Genomic DNA, 23,956 nt, shown 5'->3' with positions numbered 1-23,956 from the left:
TTTTGATATATTGTAATGTTCTTAGAAAACTAAATATTTATAAGAAGGTTCCAGTGAACTAAGACTCCACACAGAATTTCATTAAAAATCTTTGTGTTTTTCCTGTCCTCTAAAAATAAATAACTTTTTCTTCAACTGACCAAAACATGGTCATTCTGAATAAAAGTAGAATTCATCATCCATTCAAGTAGCTTTGTAACAATACACTTTGTCCATCTGACATAAGGCTACATTCATTTCTTTTTGAAAACTTTCACTCTTCAATGCCTGTAAAACTAAAAACACATCCTGAAAATACTTTGGCTGTTTCTTCCAAAACACATCTTTAAGAATAATGAGACTTAATTTCAAAATAGCTGTTTAATAACTGTGGGGTTACAAATATTAATATTACAAATATTAAATACAGGCATTTTAGAAGGCAAAGGCATTACTTTAGTGTGAGCAGAGCTGTGCAGTTTGAACAGCCCTAGGCTCCAGTTTGGATCAGAGATTAGCTAGGCACTGCCACCATTGTCACAGTTCTCAGGAGTATGGCTAGGGTAGCCCCCTGGATATTCAAGGCAAGATAGATGGAGCAGCTGCGGTTCCTGGGGAAAGGGGCAGCCTGTCAGATCCATGTTGACATTGGTTTTTGGGGTAGTGGTAAGGAGCAGAAACAGATCTTGCGAACAGTTATTACATATTGTGATGTCTCCTTCCCATGACAGTGGAAGGCAGTTCTGGTGTCCCCTTCCCGCAGCAGTGGAAGGCAGTTCAAGGCAGTCACCACTAAGACACATGGCTCAGAAACAGAGCACAAAAAGGTTTATATGTGTGAAACCGAGTTTTGTACCTGTAGTCGACAGCAGGTAAGGAAAGCTGAAGTTAGATAAATTGTACCTAAGTCAACTGGATTTACCAGCTAGCAATTTCCCATCAGAAATTTGTTTGATGACGGTAATACACAACATAGGTAAGAGTGCCAGAACCTCAGCTAGAATAAACACAGTGGCACAAGATCAGATATAGCTGTGGTCAGACCAGCTTTTCTGGTTTACAGCAACTCAAGATCCATGATGCTTTGTAGGTTTATGCCAAAAAGCCCTGGAATATCTCATTTTTAACACAATTTTAAAGTGGGTGGAAGAATTCTTGGTGGTCATAATGACTGCACCTTCAACAAATGAAAGCAAAAAGTTATTTTAATCTCTCATGTTAATCCCTCACTCAATTTTGCTTTCTGTCTAAGTAATATTGTTTTAACACTTGTGCCAATGGAAGCCTTGCCAATATTTTTACAGAATGTTGATAGGGTTTGCCAATATTATATTAAGAAGGACATCTAAGAAATGCAAACATTTAGTAGACTTTTATGAAAAGTGATGTCTGTCCAGTATCTCATACCACTGGATAAAAAAGAAAACAAACTAAGAACTAGACCTCTGGAATACATTCATATTTCATATGACAAAGAGACTCACTCTTTGTCCTATGAATTGATGAATATATATTATCATTATTTGCTTTCAGTAACCCAAACATACTCATATAATCTCACACTGTCTTTATCATGAAGCCCTAACAGTCTTCAAGACAACAATAAAGATACATGAACATAGAGAAAAGGAGAAGTAAAGGAAGGAAAAAAATGCATGATGATACTGAGGTCATGAGACCAGCCAGGTCAGTAAACATATCTAGCGAGTTCATCACTTTTTTCCTTCCCTTTACTGTCTTGTAGGCTTCATAACTGCTTACTAATTTAGACCACCTTGAAAATTAGTATGTTAACTGCTTTTCCAGAGAATCAAAGATAGTTACACGTAAACAGTTATAATGTTCTCAGAAATATGCAGACAGAGGTAATGCAAGTCAGCAAAGAACCAAAATGAGGTGTAATTCTGAAGTAAAGTGAATCCCAGAATTTCAGTTTCTCTGTGAAAATAAATGGGGCTTGGGCTGTAAGCCAGGCTGAGTGCCAATGCTTGGGAGATACAGCTCCCTTGAAATCCTAAAGGCTCAGCCTCTGAAACAAGGAAGAGGAATGGAAGGGCTTCATCCAACTCTTAACCCTGTTCTACCAATGTCTCACTCATAACAGATTACCTGGGTATAACAGCTTGATTTTTATGAAGAAACCAATTCTGATCAAAATTATTTTTGTCATACTGTTCATGCTTTGAAAACTTTTCTTTAGCATTAACCACAACAAATTATTCTAAATGGGTAGGTTGCTTCTAATATTTATAGCAAATGGCATAAAAATACTTGATTGAAAAACTGTCACAAGTTAATGAGGGGAGACACCAGCAGAAAAGACATGCATTTAGAAGCTCAGAATCACTGAGGAGATGGTAAAGGTTGCAAGAAAGTGCCCTACAGTAGAAGACAGACAGTTTGTGTTCTGTTGCCAGAAGAAGGGGAACAACGCAATATGAAGGTGTAAAAGTGTTAGGGACAAAGTTCTGTGTAACAGCACCATCTTAAATGGATGTAAATTGAACGTTTCAAAGCTGTGATAGTTAAAACTTAAGATGTGTTTCCACATGGATTAAAAGGAAAGATTCTTCCCAGAGATAAGACCTGAAGCTCTGGAAAGAAGGCTGAGGTTAACATAATCCCCATCTTTCAGGTGTTTTACAGGCCCAGGAAGGAGAGTGATGGTATCATGTAAAGCTAACAAAGAAAATTGAAGGGGGGTGATTAAAAATGGTGTTTCAGGCATTTTGTGTTTGCACTGGCTGGTATTGAATAGCACTGAGAGGACTAGAAAAGAATTTGAATTTAACTTGGAGTAGAGAACTAAACCTGTGAGTCATTGGCATACAGGTGATAGCTGAAGTTGTGTTTGTAAAGATCCGTAGGAGGGGAAAATAGAAGTAGGATTAAGGGATGTGTCCCATGAAACCTCAGAGAAACTTGTGAGGAAGACATGCAGCCTCTCCAGGGAAACAGTAGCAGCAAATGTTCTTTGCACATATTGTAACCTGTGTTTGAAACTTCCCACTTCTGTTTAAAGAAATGCAGTGAAACACAGCTGAATACAAATGTTATATAGTGACAGGAAGAAAATTTCCAAGATCTAAAGGATAGCTTTTAACAGATAAATTTGCTGCAGTATTTGAATTAGGCTATGAGCAACAAGGCAATCACTGCTGCCAAGCACACATGGTATTTAATATTGCACCGGTTTTTTTCTCTCGGGCTCTCATTTAATGTCTTCTGGTGTCTCAGTGTCACTGTATGTATATTCTTACCTCTTCCACTGAATTTAATATAGCATAGTAATACTTTCAGCTCAGTTTACCCAAAACTGTACAACTCCCTTAAATTGAGTATGTTCTTTCAAGATCTTTACTAATAGAAAGTAATACAGAATTTGTGCTCAAGCCTATAGAGGCAAACAAAAAATTGGAAGCCATGATCAAGAAAAATCTATAAAAATATTTAATAGTTCTAGAAATTATACTAGTTTTATCCTTGTTTAATTCTAGGATATTTCCATAAGATTTTATTATTTTGATGGTGCTATTTCACCATCCTTATTTGCACATTTCTTCTACGTATTTGTGAGATTTATTTTGCGAATGACAGACTATACTGAGTATGGGAATGCTGAGTATGGTGTGACTTTTATTGAGACCTCAGTCCATTGACCTAGAATGAAAAGTTCAGTTTGCACTGAGAAATGCAACAAATATGGCACATACACAATCAATATTGAATACTATAATCATTTAACACGTATTTAATGTTCCAATAACTGGTAATAACTTTTAAACCATTAGATCTTAAACCACACGGCATTTCAAGCTGTAGGAACAGTTAGGATAGTCATTCTCATGTTGCCCTCTACTGTTTAAGATTAGAAAGACAAGGCGTGTTTTACAGGGCTGTAAAAAGCAGAGTTTGGGGGAGCGGGGTAGTTCTGGAACTGGAATAGGAACATAAAGGCTTGCACAGAGGATTCGTATCTTTATTAAAAAAATCCATTCATTTTAAAAGGTAACATCAGAGAAGTAGAACCTCTCTGAAGAGAAGTTCATGAAGGAACAAATGTCAAAAGTTCAGAAATGTAACTCGATTTCTATGAGATTGTAAAACTCTACTTTTCCTGGAGAACCACCAGCTACAGGAACAAATCCTGCAGTTGTAACACAATTTCCCATTCAAGTCAATGCCACAAATCTAATTCTTAGAAGATTGAACACTCAGCTGAAATTCCTGACTTGGAGAATTTGACCTGGGACTGTGGCAAGAAACACCAGCTCCTCTTCTTTTACATCTACTTTATAGATGTACTATTATTTGGTATCATATGTATCAATTTGGAAAATCCAGGGGCTGTGCTACCCAAATAACTGAACTAAACTGAATCCAGGTGCTTCTTGAGCCTCAGCAAAGTTCAGTGCCAAATACCTTGAAGGGTAGCGCTGGAATGACAAGCATTTCCAGGAATCAAAGGAAAGATTTACCAGCCTGGAAGAGGCCTCAACCCAAAACCAGTAAAATCACCTCTTTCCTATCAAAATGATCATATTTATCCCTTATATAAGGTTTTCTTCACCAACCTGTCTCAAAACAATGGACACAAAAGCCAGTTGTATTATTACAGCAAATTGCCAGAATCAGAGTCACACAGTGGTCAGGGTTGGATGGGACCTCTGAAAATCATCCAGTCCAACCCCCTGCTAAAGCAGGTTCAGTTACAGTATGTTGCACGCATTTGTGTCCAGGTGGGTTTTGAACATCTCCAGAGGAGACTCCACACCCTCTCTGGGAAGCCTGTTCCAGTGCTCTGTCACGCTTGAGGTAAAGATGTTTTTCCTCATATTCAGATGGATCTTTGTGTGTTGCAGTTTGTGCCCATTGCCCCTTGTCCTGTCACTGGGCACCACTGAAAAGAGCCCGGCCCCATCCTCTGACACTCACCCTTAAGGTATTTGTATAAATTGATAAGATCCCCTTTCAGTCTTCTCCAGGCTAAGCAGGCCCAGCTCTCAGACTTTCCACATAAGGGAGATGTTCCAGTCCCCAAATCATCTTTGTAGCCCTCTGCTGGTCCTTCTCCAGCAGTTCCCTGTCTCTCTTGAACTGGGAAGCCCAGAACTGGGCACAGCACTCCAGATGCGGCCTCACCAGGGCAGAGCAGAGGGGAAGGATCATCTCCCTCAACCTGCTGGCCACATTTCTCCTAACAAACCCCAGGATCCCCTTGGCCTTCTTGGCCCCCAAGGACACACTGCTGGCCCACGAGCAACTCGCTGTCCACCAGGACTCCCAGGTCCTTCTCCCCAGAGCTGCCTTCCAGCAGGTCAGGCCCCAGCCTGTGCTGGTGCATGAGGTTGTTCCTCCCTGGGTGCAGGACCCTACACTTGTCTTTGTTGAACGTCATGAGGCTTCTCTCTGCCCAGCTCTCCAGCCTGCCCAGGCCTCGATGAATGGCAGTACAGCCTGCTGGTGTGCCAGCCAGCACGACTTTTAGAAAGCAGATGATTAACGGCAGCCCAAAAGAGCTTCACAGATATTTTCTGCTTGCCTAATCAGTCAAATGATCTTTAACAGTAGAAACAAGGGCAAATCAAATTTATTTGGGCCAGAATGAAGAAGAGAGGCTGGATGTGCTCGATTTAGCTGGAACAGAAGGGTAGGCAGGTTCGCTGGTTGGCAGTGGTGGTCAGGCACAGGGTAGGCCCAGCTCTGAGCCCAGCACAGGGACTGTGGACCTTCAGACACACCAGCGTCTTACCTCTGGGCAGGTGAAGAAGGTCCCAAATAAAGCAGGTTTCTTGTGCAGCAATGCTCGCAGGAAAATGTGGTGCTGTTTCCTTTGAGTGCCTTGTACAGACATGCTGATTTGCTGATTATATAGTCTGTTGCTTCCCTTTATGAAAATATAAAAATATTGACTATTTTTTTTGGAGCAAAGCTTAACAAGAGAGAGTATAGTGTTCATTGTCAATGGAGGACTAGCAAGAAAAACCTTTCAGTGATTTTGGGTGATTCAGATCTGCTGGATGGAATCACTAAAGGAAACATGTTTCTTTAAAAGAGTTTAATCATATTTGGGCTGCTATGAAAAAAATCAAATTATTGCCACATGGGACCACTATGGAGTATGGCGGGGTGCGTGGGAGGAGGCTTGAATGTCTCTTGTGCATTTTCTTCATCAGATTCATTTATATTTCTTGCACAGCTCTGTTTCTTGTATTTGTTCTGCATGCCCTTTGGATATCTTTATTACTTCAAATTATAGCTATATCTTGCGACCTGAACTTGAGCTTAGTTTAGGTTTTGCCTAGCACTCTGTATATTTAGGGTCACTACCAGTTAACTTCAATATAACATCGAATTCACTTAATAAATTTGAAAGAATGTAGTGTAGAGAGCTGTCATTGCCTTTAGGATGTACATTCTCTGCCACTAAAAAAACACCCTGAACTGACCCAGATGTACAAGAACAATGGTTACTGACTACGCAGAACAGGTTCTGGGGTCCTTTGATCTTAGCCTCCCCATTTCTTTTCCAAACATCTTCAAAGGGCTGCCTTTCCGAAAAGAGAAGTTCACCCATCCGTATTTGCTGACACACAGAACAGGAAGGGCACGTGGAAGCTCTTTTTATTTTATTGTTTGATTTATTTAAAAAGCAAATGTAAAACATCTGACATATGTGACAGTGGGATCCTGGACTCCTCAACACACAGCTCGGTTCTGTATCATGGCAAACTCAGAGGAGTAAATAGCTACAGCCATACACAATGATTATTTAAGTGAGTTGCAATGCAAAAGTGAATGGTTTTTTTTTTCCATTTACACAGCAGTCTAAACCAATAAAATCCCAACATGGTTAAATCTTGTCCAAAGGGTCCCTGTCACTTACAAAAAGATGAAAAGCAGACAGGTTCTGGAATATAGAGAAGTCGTTTGCTCAGAGTGGTAGTATCTCTGGTTTTTATTCAGACTAATGGGAAATGTGAAGGGAAAAGTGTACATAAGTGGCTTCTTTAGTATTATTCGTATACTGCATGATTCAGACCTCTTGAACAACACTGTAAATATTAAGTCTATCAATTTCCCCAAAGATGACATAGTAGGAACCAGCAGCAAGACTAAAATATGATGCAAGGCCTGACCCTTCACAACCACTTTATATACTTCTTTATAGCAGTTAAAAGTGGACGTGGTCATACTTTTATGGTGTAAGGTAGTTCAGAGACTATTTCACAAATACTTAAAAGTGCATCTATTTTTGCCACACCAGAGTTCTTCAAATGTTAGAGTAATTTTTTCCAACTGATGCTCTGTATTTTCAGTTGTTTAACAAATTGGAAGATAGGCAGTTCTACATCTTCCAAGATGAGGACAGAGGAAACCACCTTATATATCTGCCTCAGAGATGTTAAAAAATAGATTACAGTCATCTAACTGTTACCCTTCTGATTTCAGGAAATAAAACAAACATCATGACAATGGCAGTTCTCAGAGAGATGTTTGTGGAAGTTCAAGCTTCATAGGAGAGCAAATCCCACTGATTTGTGAAGTTTCTAAATATTAGGACTTCTGAAATGGTACTACATACCTAAATATGGACTAAAGTGCATATCCTTATCATCTGTCCAAAAGTTGTGAGACCACATCTGGAGTACTGTGCTTGATTTGGGGCTCCTCAGTACAAGGATACTGACACACTGGAGCAAGTCCAGTGAGGGCCACTAAGATAATCAATAGGCCAGAGAACATGACATGTCTGGAGAGGCTGAGAAAACTGGGCCTGTTCAGGGTTAAGAGGAGAAGACTATGTGGGAAGACCCTACTGCTTTCTACAACTAACTGATTAGACGATAGGAAGGAAGACGCAGCCAGACTCTTGCAAATGCACAGTCATAGGAAGAGAGGCAAGACACACAAGTTAGGAACATTGAAAATTCTGATTAGGTATTATAAAACTTGCTTTTGCATTAAATAGTGGAACAGGTCATCCAGAGAGGTTGTAGAATCTCCATCCATGGAGATGTTCCAGATACAGCCCTGAGCAACCTAGTCTAAGTAGACCTGCTTTGATCAAGGGCTCAGACTGGATGGCCTCTGGTGGTGTTTTCCAACATCAATTCTTGTATGATTCTGTGATTAAGTGGGTGTTGTTCTTCACTCATTGACTTTGTTATTGTCTTAGAACCTGGGCATATTCCTGTGGATTTGAATCCTAACAGGCTGGAAAAGTATATTGACTGTAAGTTTCTCACTTTCTAGCAAGACCTCTAACTGGCTAGTATTACATAGAAGTCAGGAAACATAATCTCTACTGTCTGTTCTGCAATAAATTAAGCACTACTCTGTTCTATCAAAAAACAAATACACAGTCTCAGGAGAGAGCTTCACGTTTTGGCTCCTGACTGGACAAAAATGCCCAGCCCTAGCCTTTATGAAAGTCTATGCAAATTCTTCAATCAATAGTTCCTCAAAACTCAAGATTTCTTGACCATCCTTTAGAAGTTCTAAACTCTCTAGTGCTTTGCATGAGAATGCATGTTCGGTTTGGATTTCATTTACCACAGTTTGCCTTCTTTGTCTGAAAGCTGGTATTATGAACAACAGAACATGCAACTCTGCATTTTTTAATTACTCGCAAGCTTTTTGGAATGTTTCTTTTTTTTTTGTGCCAAAGAGCAGTCTCTCAGACAACATCTGAGAACAGTTTGAGGATAGCATAAGGTATAGGAGAAAGAACATTTGGCTATATGGACATAAACTGTGCCATGATACATTCCGTAATGACCTGTTTTAATTACATGCACAGATGCAAACAAGAATTCCAATGTTTAGACTCTTAGCTCCTTTCCTGGATATAGCTTGTAGTCATCCAAATTACTTATCCATACAAAGTGGAGTAAAACCTTTTGAACTCTACCTACAGGTTTATCCATCCCTCTCCTTTAATCTGGAAAGCAAGACTTAGAAGAAACTAGTCAAACTCTCTGAGAATACTATACCAACACAAAATGCCGTGACAGTTATACCATATAAGCATTAGACAGGTCCCAGTGCAATGCCCACTACAGACAACAGAAAGACCTACTGACGTTGCTAAATACTGGATTAAGTTCAAAAGAAATGAGAGAAGATACAAACTGACTAAACATATGCATGGAATTCAAGAAATATAATTCAGGAATAAAGAAAACAGTGATAATACTAGAAGCATGCAGCTAGCTAGGAAGCTTGTCAAAGGCACAGGAGTAGAAATTTCTCAACAAATCTTTAGTTGAGAGCCAAAGAATGTGGATTTATTTCATTAATGATGACAGGTTCAAGACATCTACACAAAAATAAGATGAGTGCTGAAAGATGACCTGACACAGGCTGTGCACTTCATCTGATGAGTGCAGATACTGTTCTTATAGGAGGGTAGAATCACTCAGAGCACAAAGTTATTACAGACAGAACAATGACTGGTGTAATGAAATTATGTACAACAGGTCAGAAGCATACAAAAGCTGTTTCTTTCAAGGGGATACTTAAAGGCTTTTTGTGTTTTAGAGCTGATAATAAAATTGTCTACATCAAGAAACAGCTGAGAATCCCCAAGGACAGTATTTCTATGTATTTTATCAGTTCCTTCACTGTGGAAGAGAGTAATGCTACAGAGAGATACAAGAAGTTCCCCTTCACAAGTTTATTTTCAACATGACTTAACACTCAGGAACATCTCCCTCACTCTATATAGATGGTCATCATATTTCTGTGTTTACAAACTGTATTAGTTAAATAAACTATGGGACTGAAGTGTTTCCAATTGGAAAAATAGTAAATTCCACACATTCCAGATAAAAGTAGGCACTATTATGCACTAAATGTCCATTTATAAACTGCTGGATAGTTCAGCATTCCATCTGGCCATCCAGACCAGGGCCTGCTATGGGATATTTGGACACAGAGACAAGAAAAAATCATGTTATGAAGGGTCTAAGAAAGAGTTCTACTTGTCAACAAGAGCTTTGGCTTTCATTTTGAAGATAAAAATGCAGCTATATCTGGAAATGTTCTTGAGATTTGAATGTATTTGAGTAGCTATCAGGAATTATAATTATTAAAGAACTCTAAAACAAAGATACCGGGGAGTAAACTGACTTCATGAGGACCTAGTTCTTACAGACAGGTTACACTGGTTTAATAAAACGGGATCTTAAAAGGCAACTTTAGCATTATCAGTTTCACTTTAAGAATGGTTTCTTGCACACCGGGTTCAGATCAATCTTAACCCTAAATTAAACTGATTTCTTATGGAGGCAGCAGGCTTTAGTGCTGCAAAGTCCTATGAAATTTCCATATTTATAAAAAAAAAACAAAAGCACCACAAAAAAAACCCAAAACTTATGCATCTTCCAGTTTTCTATAGTTTTGTTTTTATGTGGACTCCACCGAGCATGACTTTTCTTACCATCTCCACTCAATTCTGTCTCCCACCAACATCCATTTACAGACATTCACTAAAGATTCTGATACAAAATCTTGCACTATGTATGTTTACAGATATCCAGGATAAAAAGGCAGTTTAAACATAAGAAGGAATCTTCAACCAGAACCTTTCATTTGGCATATCTGAATACTAGAACTAAAAAAAAAAGAAAATACCTTGCCAGTTTGAAGAATATTCTAGTCCTTCACTAATTAGACTAGGCATGGATCAAGGATGAAAGACTTGCAATGTTGTGTTCACCAAGTCTATCAAATCTGATATCATGTCACATCTGTAAATGCTACTTTTCATTTCATATTTTTCATGTTATTTGCATACTATGGAGGAATATAAGACTTTACATATATATACAAAGAAAAGGAAAAAAAAAGACAGTATTGCAGAGCCATCCATCCCAGTTAAGCAGGTCTATTTACCTGTCTTATGAACCACCTGAACCACCTGAGAGCTTGACTAGATTTCATCTCTAACCACTAAATTTAGCCCCAGAGAGGGAGAGTCACAAACTCAACAGGGCAAAGGAATATTACGAGTAAAAGTGTATATATTACAGGTGCTTTGTAGATGAAAAATAAATCCAAGTCTAAGTTTAGAATGATTTTTCCCCCTTCATAACAAAATTATTTGTTCATGTGAAATGGAACCAGAAACAAATGTCAACTACTGATAGCAAAATTAAATGCCCAGCTCTGTTCCCTATCTTGTAAAAGGGGTTTTATTCATACTTTTGAAGTTCGTGCTAGGTATTGGATGGACTGTCTCTTCTAAAACTACTCTATACCCATATTCCTTGGAGCAATGGAAAGAAGAAAACTATAATAGCAGGACAAAGAATCTTATGAAGAATCAGGTAGAACTATGAAAATTTTTCCCAGAGAAAAATATCCAGCTGACAAGCAAATTGTTTCCAGGAGTGCTGCTAAACTGACTGCTCATTTTTTCATTTGAACTTACCTATAACCATAGAATAATTCATCCCCTCTTTGATAATCCTATATCAGTGACTAAAAAAAACCTAAATATAAAAACTAGAGGGGCAAACTATCAAAACAAAAAAAGAAAGCTAATGTTGAACTTATTCACAAGATGGTCCTCATATTACAGCAATAGTCACTATTATAGTATTCTCTTTCAGATTTTTTTATACTTTCTGCTTCTTTAGTTGAATTCTTACCTACATTCCAATTCTGAAGCCATACAAACCTCATTCTTAAAAATATTGTTTCTAGATATTAAAATAATATGAATGAATGAATTTGGTGCAGTGGTAGAAATGTTAGCAATATACACATCACTCATAGGATCAACATCTTAAGCAGCTATTTGTAAAGCAATACAAATTGCTCAAAAAGATTTAAACAGATATTTGACAGAACTGCTGGAGAGATTCAAAGTCTTATTATTAGAAGATGATAAACAGATGTCCTCCAACAATTTGTCACAAAAACAAAAACTTAAATTATTTTATAACGTTTCTTTGGTGTTTCAGTAGTCTTTGAAGTACAGAATAATATTTTCTAAGAACTGTGATTTATAGATGTACTGTTTTATTTGCGTTTTTTTGTAAATCATATGGGGTTTTTTTCTGCTTTTGTAATGTGACAGCTTAACTCCTCTCTTATGTCAGAACAAACTGAAAAAAAAACCCATAAACAAAGGAAAATCTCCTAGGACTTGTAATTCACAAAGTATATGTTGGCATGATGCATATCAGAAAAAAACTTTAGGCAATTTCACACTTGCTTTCTGTTGCAAAGCCTGGAGACTGGAATGTTATGACTTCATTGGAAATAAAGATCTCATACCTAGTTTACACTAAACTTACATTAAACATTGCAGTGCAATTACTCTAGACATCTCTAACTGAACGTGATGCATTTACATTACACAAGGAAATGTCCTAGAAATCAATAGCTGGTCCTGCATTCACCAGGGCTATTTCCTGGACAATTATTTGAACTTTTCAGTGGTTTAGTAAGTTTGGGAAGCCAGTCCTCCTGACACCTCTGAGTCCAGAAGCAGTAGGATAAGTTTTCTGAAACAAACACAGGTATCTGTAAGATGCTGCACCATCCACTCTGGACATGGTGATAACTTCTGAAACAAATTCATTCTTCTTGACCATTTCCCCTGTTGGTGAACACTAACATGCAATAGTGGTTAGTACTAGAACTAAATGAGTTTTTAACAGCATAGAGTTCCTGTTGCCAACAAGAAAGATTATTTGTCTCATATAGAAAATAAAGGAAAAGTGCTTCAAAAAGGTCATCTAGTCTTAATTTTTAAATAAATGCCTTGATTTTCTTTTTCAATTCAAAATGGCTTTAACAGTCGAAAATCCCCATGATTATTTTTTCCAAAATACTGACTGATTCTTAGAATTAAACTTTTACATCAGCTTAGGGGTGGGCTTATTGTTTCTCAAAATTGTCATGTTTTGTCTCCAAGCATGACTTTATTCACAGAGCTCTAGTTAACAAGGTCTGAGTTGAACAGATACAGTGAATTATAAAATAAATGCACCATTTACAGAATTAGTAAAATCTGTGGTATATCTAATGACTTTTCCATCCCCAGTTGCCTTAATTTGTAAAAAAACCAAGATACAGATGGCTGAGCAAAAATTTCTTTTCAGCAGTAACATAAAACAGCTTAGCCATATCTTTACAGAATTACTTGAGAGTTTTCTTAACCTTTTTGTGCGTACTTTTTACAGTATTTTTTCCTTAAATGTCTGAAGATTGTATAGTTTCTTGTACTGAATGGGTCTCTGTACTGCTCCTGGAAGTGTGGAGTGGCAATTTGTGCTGTCAAATTACTGGAGTATTTTGCATTTGCATTCTTTTCATCAAGCAGAAATCCTGGGGCCTGAAAAGTGACGCTAAATCAAAATCTTGATCTGCTGTTCTGTAAACCCAAAAAAGAGCACAACACTTTTAATGATCTAGTGGTAAGTCAGTCACAGTATTAATACCTGTCAGCAACAAATTAAAATAATAGGAATACAGAAAAGCCTGAAGATCTGTATTTACAAAAAGGTTCACATAGCTGTACAAATTTAATCTTATTTAGGCAGGCACCTACAGAATCACTAATTATTCAGAAGTTGGGATGTTGTGAGAAGGAAAATGTTTCTAAGTGCATTTCATGTTCATGTACTGTTCTGAATTCAGAATACAATAATCTGGAAAAAATGTCTAGAAACCCAAATGCCTGGCTACATTAATGTGTGTCTGTCTCTGAAAGTTTATCAGCATCATGGAGGTATCTAAGAGGATCAGAATGTGCTTAGATGCTATATTGGTCAGCATCTACTGTAATTTTTAAGGGTGCACCATACAGACTTAAAAAGTATTAACTCCTTAGAGATCTGTAAAGTACGTTCGACAAAACTGTACATCCAGGGATCCCAAGCCAGCTGCTGAAAGCCTTAACCCTGGAAACTGAGACACTGAATTATTTTTGGTGATTTGATGAGTAGTCATAAAACTGTTGCTGTGGTTTGCTTCTTTATTTCCACTTTTTTTAAATGGATATGCAAAGAATATACACAGATGCAAAGTACCACTAATAGAGATCTTTCCCTTTGTCAGTCTAAAAGGCATTCTAAATTTTATTCTTTCCCTTTTGGGGGTTAGCTACCCTGTAAAATACACTTTTCTACCAATTCTGTATGTATTTGAAATAAGTCAAGTATATTAGCATCTTAAATAAGTCAAGTATATTAGCATCTTCCAGTTTTATCTTTATGTCTGGGATCTCTTTAATCAGTCATTTTCTTATTAGACCATGTAGAAAAATAATAGTCTTGTTCATACAACTTTGCATTGGAAAAAATGGAAAAAAAATTGTTTCGTGAAGGGAATTAACAGTCTAGGGATGTTGGAGTTTACTGCATGGGTTGGTTACTTGAGATTTAACAGTTCTTGCTATTAACAGCTGTCAGTGTTGCATGTAAGGATATGTATTCCCCATTGTCTCCCAACTCTTTGTATTTTTTTGTAAGATTAATACTGCTCAAAGAATTTTGAAGACACGCAGCTGGTAATCAACAATCTACGATTAAAGCAGTTTTAAAATGTGCTGGATATTTTAATCGCTTTAATCCTTCATTTGCATAACAATTTTGTCTTCAATTTTTCCTTGGGAGTTCAAAAACTGTGATCCAAGAAAAGAAGAGAGTTTCATTTCCTCATTAAAAGTTTCTGTTCACTTTAATACTAAATCTGAGCCTGGAACAATTTGTCCAAGTATTATCTGGTGCATAGGGAGTGAGGAAACTGCCCAAACAATCTCAAACAACTGCTGCTTCAAAATATGGTCTGGGCTCGAAGAATTTTTGCAGTTTCCTACCCCTGAACATCAGCATCATATGCTCCCTGTTTCTTTCCAAAGACCCAACAGGAAAAGGAAAGATAGAGGGACTTGCATGTGAAGGTGAGACCAGGTTATAACAGAGACTTGAACATATTTTCTCACAATATCAGTGTGAGGTCAAAAGGGAAAGAACAGGAATTTCAGCCAGCCTTCATCAGCAGGCTTCCTCCACCAAATTGTTAGACTTCATCCTGGGATGAATGGACAGATGGATGGATAGACAGAATTTTTTAACAGAAATCTATATATAACAGAAATACCAAAAAGCTAGCTAAAGTCTAACTTCATGGTAAGACAGATTGAGAACTAACAGTAGCTTGATTCAACTTACTCTGTTGTCTGGTTTGAAATTCTGACAATGGGTAACAAGTTTTGGAACAATATACTCTTTTCCAGTGTTACATATTATGGTCCAGAAAAACAATGTTTTTGCGTTAAAAAAAGTAAGTTTTTACCCATGTAATAGGAAAGATCATTGCATGTTTTACATCAGATTCATGTTTTGAATGCTATATCTGCCAGTGTTTACAGAGTCTGAAAAGGTAGTCTGAAAAATGTAACTTTTTCCCATTTGGGTATTAAGTCATTCACAGATCTCAGGAAAGAAACCTCTTGTAGGAAAAAAAAAATGCGTAATTTTGTATTTTCTACTAAAATTAATAAGAAAAAATAGGAGGAAAAAATGTGTAACTGTTCCTTTAACCACTGTGCAAAAATGTCAAATGCTTTTCATTTAGCATGTGACATTTCCAGCTTTTTCCACTGTTAAACAAATTACCTAAGAAAAAAGATTTCCTATGAGTAACATCTCATTAAAGTGAGATGTCCTTGAGAACTTCTGCTGACTTTTATAAATGAGCAAAAAAAGAATAAGCAAATTGCCAGAGCTGAACACAATCCCAAGTCGGAAGAGCCAGACCCCAGCAGACCAGCAAGAGATTTGAGCTCTGAAAGTCAACACATCAGCAAGGACCCACAGAAACCCTCACGCGGAGCAGTCAGGCTGCACTGCTGGAAACGGGTCTTACATCACTTGTGCGAGAGTCGTATTAAATCAACAGCATTTGCACTGAGTCTGGAGCATTAGAAATGTCACTCTATTCCTTTGTTCATTTGGCCTCTGCTCTAGCATGACTGATCCCCCAATTGTATTAGAAGTATAATATTGTTTATATAAGAATTAGTTTTTCTAACAAGTATTCCAATATAAGTAATAGCACTTCATACCATGAAGGGCTGTTGAAGAGCACATTTTGTGTTCATTTACTCCTATAAACACAAAAATTGAAGTCAGCTCTCAGCTTAGTTGAAATTAAAAGGATGAATATCACTTTAATGTTACAATTGAAACCAGATTACTTTTTAAAGAAAGAAAGAAGCAGCAAGTTATGCCTTGAAGAGTTTTTAGAAGATTTATTGCAAATGCACAAACCAAGATCATTGAATGCAACCACAGCTACAATGCAGTATATATTGTTTTATTTTTCATACAGCTAATTCTGGCAGATATAAATTATCCCACCCCTAACCAGCACATGTGTTTCATTACTGATTTGTCTCTGAAGCTGATATAAAATCCAGTAATACAACACAATCAAACCCAATTTAAATATACTTCATTATTATTGGGAATTATACATTATTCTTCATCTTGTGCTTAGAATATAATTCTACTATTCTTACCAATTATTCTGAGATTTTCTTGCTTGTCTTGATTTTTCCCTCAAGAAAAGCCCATCTTAGTAATTTTTTGTGAGACCAGATGCAGTTCTTAAATAAAAACACAGTAGAATGCAAAGCTGATTGAAGTAAATGAAAACAAAATTAGACAAAACAAATGCAGTTTGTTTCAGTTGCCTTTGGCTAAGATGCTGCCTCCTCTACATGTAGCTACATCATTGAGAAAACATTTGCAAATAAAATCTGGTAATAATAGCAGAGTACACACCAATACAAGCTGTGTTCTAGCAGTGAGGTAATCTTTTGAAAGCACTTATCTTCAAGCTGTCAACGAGGCCATGCCTGCCACAGTGTCTTCCTTACTTGGCTTTGTAAAGACTCTCTAGCCTGCTGGGCTCAAGAGTTTTCACACATACCTACTCCAATGACCTCAAATAATCCTACTCTCACCATAAAACTTGTATTTTTCCTGGTAAGTTCCAGCAGTGTATTATTTTGCATTTAGCAGGCATGAGTGTTTCTCTAAGTGGCAGTATGACAGCGTGCAACTGCCATAGAAGAGCTCTGGCAAAGTAAGGTATCGGGGCTGCTGCCTGCTGCAGGAAAAGAGCTTCCCTTGCCCTGTGGTACCTGACTCCCTGCTTCAGGGTTTCTGGGCTATATCAGAGAACTGCCTGTGCAAGAGAGCTGAAACAGCACAATACCCAACGTTCTACAAACCTGTCAATGATTTTACGGCCAGTTTGCAGGAGAGAGTCAGGTCACTTCCCAGACTGCAGGAGCATGCTATAATTTTGGTGAATAACAAGAGCTGGAGGTCTTTGTTTCCTTTCTCTGATGACCTTGGACACGATTTTAGCCTTTAGCATAAATAGTCTGCAGGACACCTGCCTCCTTTCCTATTCCATCTTCACCAGTTACAAAGTCAGGTTGTGTTTCCCACTGTTACCCTATGAAATTTGTCCCCTGTATTCCTGGCAGCATCACAGGGATAAAGACCCTGTCTGACTTCTAATGCATGTCTTCCTGCAGGCTGAGTGCTCTGAGACTCTCACCTGCCAGTAACTACTGGAAAGATATTATTTCAGAGTCTGACCTGTCTCTCATTTGTCCCAGTCACCCTTCCTGCAGAGCTAGGAAGCGTTTCCCTTGTCAGTGTGTAACAACAAAAAGGGGGAAGAGATGGTAATGGATGTACTTTCTAATGGGGAGATGGATTAAGGGTTCTGTTGTAACTTAGTCCAGTTCCTTGAGATGATGAATCTATCCAGTTGTGTTGGGTCTGGCTGAGCCCCACTGCAGCCCTCACAGCGCTGTGCCTGTGTTGGTAGCTAACAAGGGGGTGATACCACACCAGAGTTTGGGCTACTGCTGAGCAGTGCTGCACAGCATCAAGGCTGCCTCTCCAGCATTTCTCCTATTTTCTCACCAGCAGGCTGGGGGTGGGCAGGATCTTGGGAGGGGACACAGCCAGGACAGCTGACCCAAAGTGACCTATGGGACATTCCACACCATATGACTTCTGCTCAGATATAAAAGCTAAGAGAAAGAAGAAACAGGGGGCATTTGCTATTTACGACGTTTGTCTTCTGTAGCAGCTACTACATGTACTGAAGCCCTGCTTCCTGGGAAGTGGCTGAACATCACCTGCTGATAGGAAGTAGAGAATAACATCTTTTTTTTTCCTTTACATCCATGCACATCACCTCTGCTATTGTTTTATTAAACTGCCTTTATCTTGACCCACAAGGGTTTTTTTCCATCTTATTTTCTCCCCTCACCCTGTTCTGCTGAGGAGGTGAGTGATAGAGCAGCTTGGTGGGCACCTGGCATCCAGACAAGGTCAACCCATCACACCAGTATATCTACAGATGTTTATTTGCTTGGCATGAGACATGGAACAAAATGTGCAGGAAATATACCGTCCATTTTAAAAAAAATGTTTCCTTCTGGGCTTAGAAGAGGGATCAGCAACGTACTTCAATTTTACATCTTGGTGCTATTCATCAGCCAATTGTTTCTCTCTGGAAACATCACATCCCAAGAACTGTATGGCTATAAGTATTTCCAAATTTGACCAGTATCCTCTCACCCAGGTCATATCTGAGCTTGTCTCTAAAGCAGACAGTGTATTTGGAACATCTGGATATTTTATCCAAACCTCTAAAGAAATCCTGATTTTGTTTCTGAATCTTAACATTTAAGTGTACTCTCCTTCTCTTGACGGCTGCCAGAGACTCTTGCTTCCTTAGAACCAGGTTGTCTGACTCTTCTCTCATAGTTACTTGGCCTCGTGCTCCCCATGTCTTTGGCTCTTCCTCACCACCATAGCAAATTTCCATAGCTCTGAAAAACCTCTTGTTTTTCTATGACTTTGTTAACAATCTCCTTGGCCAGCTGTTCTGAGGCTCCTGATCTCCCTGAGTTCTGACTTTTGATTATTTCTGTCTCTGGCATGGGATGGGAGAAATTACATTCTTTCCTCAGCTTTATATAAGATTTTGAAAGGGAAAATATGAAAGAAGCATCCTTAAACAAAGATTTATTCTGAAGCCAGACTTTCTCTGTTGACTTTCTTATGTCCTTGACATTCACAAAGAGAGGAAAGACAGAAAGACAGGGGGTTTTAACTCTCCTCTGGCTCTTTCCTATGTCCTTCAGTACATTTATACATGCCTGGCCAAGCAAGAGGGAAACAACCCTAATCAGTGCTTCCTCTTGTCTATTGGTACATCATTCCATATCATAATTATTGTCAGCTACTTAGAGCAGCCAAATCCCCCTGCTCTGGCCTAAGTTGAGAGGACAGGTTTATCTAGTATATATAATATGTCTCCTCTGGACTCACCCTGAGTCAGAAGTATGAACAAACTGCAGGATTTGGCAAAAGTCAAGAGGGCAGAAGGTGAGGAAAAAGCATCAACTTCAGCTTTCTGTAGGCAGCTTTCAGTGTCAGGCTGCCAAGATTAAACTCTGCACTTTGAAGAGAACGGCAATGGTTTTTTTTTCCTTTTATGTCTGTGTTGCGGTTTTGTCTTTTGAAATGGAATTGAGATTGAAGTAAATGAGGATGGAAAATTATATAAAAGGTGTTTCCTTCATCTATCAATTACCACGGATGTAATCTTTTATTTTTGTACTCTTATTAGCTAGAACAAAGGTAGTTGAACTGTAGATGAATCAAGTGTTGTAAGATAGAAAGATCTGACAAAAAAAAAAAAAAAATATTATTTGTTTGGTACCATACACTTATCCAGTAACCAACATGAGACACATCTACCCTCTGTTCCAAGTTTGTTTTGTTTCCATAGAGATCAAGGTACAAAGCAGGATCACACAATGTAATATAGTAGGTTCACAGCCCTGGATTTCAGGAAAGCAGACTTTAGCCTCTTCAGGGATCTGCTGGAAGACATCCCATGCGATACTGCCCTGGAGAGAAGAGCAGTCCAGGAGAGCTGGCTGATTTTCAAGGATTGCCACTTCCAGGCTTAAGACTGGATCATCCTCATCTGCAGGAGATCAAGCAAAGGCAGTCTGAAGGAGTCCTGCATGGATGAACAAGAAGGTTCTTACAAAAGTCAAACAAAAGGAAATCATACAGGAAGTGGAAGGAAGAACTGGTGACACAGGAGGAATCTAAAAACACTCCGAGCCTGCAGGGGTAGAAAAGACAAATCCATCTGGATTTAAATCTGGTAAGGTATGTGAAAAGCCATGAGAAAGGCTTCTACAGATATATCAGTAGCAAAATGAAGATATGACTAGGAGAAACATAGGCCCACTTTTGAATGGAATAGGGGTCCTGGTGACAAAGGACATGGGGAAGGACAAAGTGCTCAGTGCCTCCTTTGCCTTGATCTTCACTGGTAGGCCCAGCCTTCAGGAATACCAGGCCCCTGAGGCCTATGGGAGAGTCTGGAGCAAGGAAGACTTACCCATGGATGAAGAGTAGATTAGGCAACATTTAAACAAATGGGGTATATGTAAGTCCATGAGATGTGATGGGATGCACTAATGGAAGAAACTGAGGGAGGTTTCTGAGGACTGGAAGAAAGTACATGTCATTCCTGGAAGAAAGGAAATGTCACACCTACCTTTAAGAACAGCAAGAAAGAGTATCTGGGGAATTACAAGCTGCTCAGCTCAATTACTGGGAAGGTGATGGAGCAAATAACCCCTAAAACTGTTGCCAGATGTGTTAAGGACACTAAAATAATGGGGAGAAGTCAACATGGATTTATGACATGGAAATCGTGCTTGATCAGCCTGATAGCTTTCTACAATGAGTGGTTTTATGAACAAAGGGACAGCAGTGGTTGTTTTTTATCTTGACTTTAGTAAGGGTGGCCAGCTTTCTGAACAGGAGCCAGTAATGCTCCTTTGCAGCAAAGGAGGCCAACAGCATCCTGATCTGCTTCAGGAAAAGAATCAACAGCAGGTTGAAGGAGATGATCCTGCCCCTCTACCCAGCACTTGTGAGTCACATCCAGAGCACTGGACTCCTCAGCAAAGGAACAAATGAACATACTGGTGTGAGTCCAGTGAAAGGCCGTGAATATGACTGGAGCATCTGCTGTACGAGAAGAGGCTGAGAGAGCCTGGGCTGTTTAGCTTGGAGGAGAGAAGACTCAGGAGGATCTTACAAATATAAATAAATACCTCATGAGAGGCAATAAAGGTAAGAGCTGACTTGAGTGGCATGCAGTGAAAGGGCAACAGGCAATGGGGAAAAAACTGAAATAAAGAAAATTCCATTTAAACTTAGAAAAAGTTTTTTATCATAAAGGTGATGGGATACAGTCAACAACCTCTTCCAACAGAAGGTTGTGGGTTCTTGCTGCTTGGAGATATTCAAAACCTGGCTGGACACAATCTAGAGCACTCTGCTCTTGCTGACCCTGTTTTAGGACACAACCTAGAGCACTCTGCTCTAGCTGACCCTGTTTTAAGCCAGTAGTTGTACTAGAGGATCTCTCAAGATCCCTTTCAATCTCAGCTATTCCGTGGTTCTGTGATTGTTTCCAAATCTACCTCCCTTCTTTTGCAAATTAAAAGATTAAATCTTTCAGTCCATTTTCATTTTGGGAATTCACTGAAAATTTAAAAGATTTCTAAAACTCACATAATCACAAAAATCTGTGGCCAATTGAGAGTAACAAGTGAGAAACAAGGTACAACTACAAAGTAAACGCTCTCACCAACACTTCTAACTGGGGTATTACTCTTCTCTTTTTTTAAATAAAACATATGTATCTTGCAAGTGCCAAGTCCTGGATACTCCAGAAGCAGTATAAGCAGTATTTCTTCAGGAACACATGATGGCAACTTGTGTTAAAGCCACATAGCTGAACTGAAAGCACTTCAAGAAAGGAAGAGATGCTATACTTAATTTATATTTGATTTTTGCAAACATGCTGGGTTTAACTGTAGGGGTTTTTTCCCCACAGTGTAGAGCAGGCAAAAAATATTAATTGCAGTTCTTTAGGCATGACAAAAACACTCCTTTTGACTTTTGATAATGAAATGTCTCATCATGGGCCTACATGTAATTATGGTTTAAACGATGGGCAAGATTTGAAGATAAGGTTTATATTTTCCATTAATTTCATCCATAAAAAAAATTACTTTCCCTTCCAAATGTTTGTACTCATTTCTTTTAACTATTGCACCCACAATATATGTGCATATAAAGACCACAGGCAACATCAGCAGGGCAGAGAAGGATCTCAGTTTTTTTAAGCTCTGAGTGTACAGGATAAAGTCATAACAGTACTTCTAGAGAAGATGTGAGCATACTATATAAGATTAATCTTACCGTGCCAGCTCTTATTTGGCTATACTATTAATTGGAAGAAAAATCAGCTGGAACTGCAAATGGATCACCTCCTTGAATCTAATCTGAACTGAGATTAAAAAACTATCATGTTATATATCATATTCCTTAACAGTAGAACAATACTTGTCTCGGTCCAGTCTTTCAGACAGGTTTTCTTTTCCTTTTAGACTAGAATAGAATAGACTATTTCAGTCGGAAAGGACCTACAATGACCATCTAGTCCAACTGTTAATGCTTTTTGAAACATAATCAAATCTATGCACTGTTCTGATCATTTCTTCAATTAAAAGAATACACATCAGAGAAAGACTCATGTCAGTCTCCATGAAAAAGGTATTATCACTGTAAGATACATAGGAAAAAAATAACTCACATCCAGAGGAGTATATATGCCTTAATCCTGAGGCAGAAATACAAAATTATGTCAAATGTGCAATATCGTCCAATCAAAATTTCCTAGTGCTCTCTGCAGGGCTCTAAAAAAATAAATCACACAAAGTATTGGAAAATATCCTCATGAAATATTGCTTCCTTTCAGGATTGCATTCATTCTTTAAAAAGTGCCATATTTAGATGACGTGCTTAGGAATATGGTTTAGTGGTGGACTTAGCAGTGCTGGGTTAATGGTTGGGCTCGATATCTTAAAGGTCTTTTCCAACCTAAATGATTCTATGATTCCACCTAGGATTTAGGTTTTCTTATAGCTGTATATAGTCAGCTCTTTCTCATCACTGTTTTGTAGAAGTATTTGCACACATATTTTTACATTGTTCAGCTAAGAAATATCATTTAGAAACAAGGCCTAACATCTAGTGTATTAAGTCTTTATTAATTTAGGTGAAGTGCAGAGAAATATTTGTAAACGTGGATTGTAAGGAACCTTCAGTGGATGTTTTGTTAGTTTGAAGTTTTTGCTGTGCCACTACGTTTTGGCAAGAAACAGTTTAGAAATCAGGAAGTCACAGTTTACAAAAGATATATTATTTTTCTGCTTCTGATATGAAGCGTTTCATGCTTCATAAAGAATGATGTAGCTTCATACGCTGCTGTAAAGGATCCTTCTCCCCACCCTGCAGAAATGCTGCTGTATGAATTGCAACACTGTTTTCTTTCATTGCCTGATAAGATGGAGATACGTGGAAAGTTTGAGCCACGAACTTTCCTTCATCACCCACATACAGCTGGGATGGTAAGGGATGAGAAGGCCTCCATAAACACGATACCCTGGGGACCCGAGAGCATCAGGATAGCCCGGTGTACCGCAGCGGCGCGGCAGCGGCAGCAAGACCAGAGGCCGCAGCGGCAGCGGCGGCAGCGGCGGCAGCGGCGGCGGCGGCGGCGGTAGCGGCAGCAGCAGCGGCAGCAGCGCCGGCCCTCCGCGGCCTCGGGGCGGCACTCGCGCTCCGCCGCCGGGCGCCTGAGCGCTCCCGAGATTCGCAGCTCGTTTATTCATCCTCTGCAGGGCCATTTCCCATCAGAAACAAATCCTCTTTTCAAATCTGCATGTTTCTTAAAACTATCTGTAGAAAACCGAAGGAAAACAAGATTTGTGCAGTATCTATGCAATAATTCTTATTCCTGGCTCTGGCCAAGGTGG

The 23,956-nt window shown here is 38.7% G+C and overlaps 1 protein-coding gene across 2 annotated transcripts in view; it reads right to left on the bottom strand.

The window, feature by feature from the left end:
* RSPO2 (R-spondin 2) overlaps positions 1-23,956 on the bottom strand; it is a 151,976-nt gene continuing 128,020 nt past the window's right edge. For both annotated transcript variants that reach the window (XM_080381573.1, XM_080381574.1), the window contains exon 5: positions 1-23,956. This exon is cut by the window's right edge and continues 16,579 nt beyond it. The gene's annotated coding sequence lies outside the window, so the exon portion shown is untranslated.

This window comes from Falco punctatus (genome assembly GCF_963210335.1).
Source record: "Falco punctatus genome assembly, chromosome: 3".
NCBI classification, from domain to species: domain Eukaryota; kingdom Metazoa; phylum Chordata; class Aves; order Falconiformes; family Falconidae; genus Falco; species Falco punctatus.
Note: the sequence above shows the minus strand (reverse complement) of the source record. Positions and strands in the feature narration are given on the sequence as shown.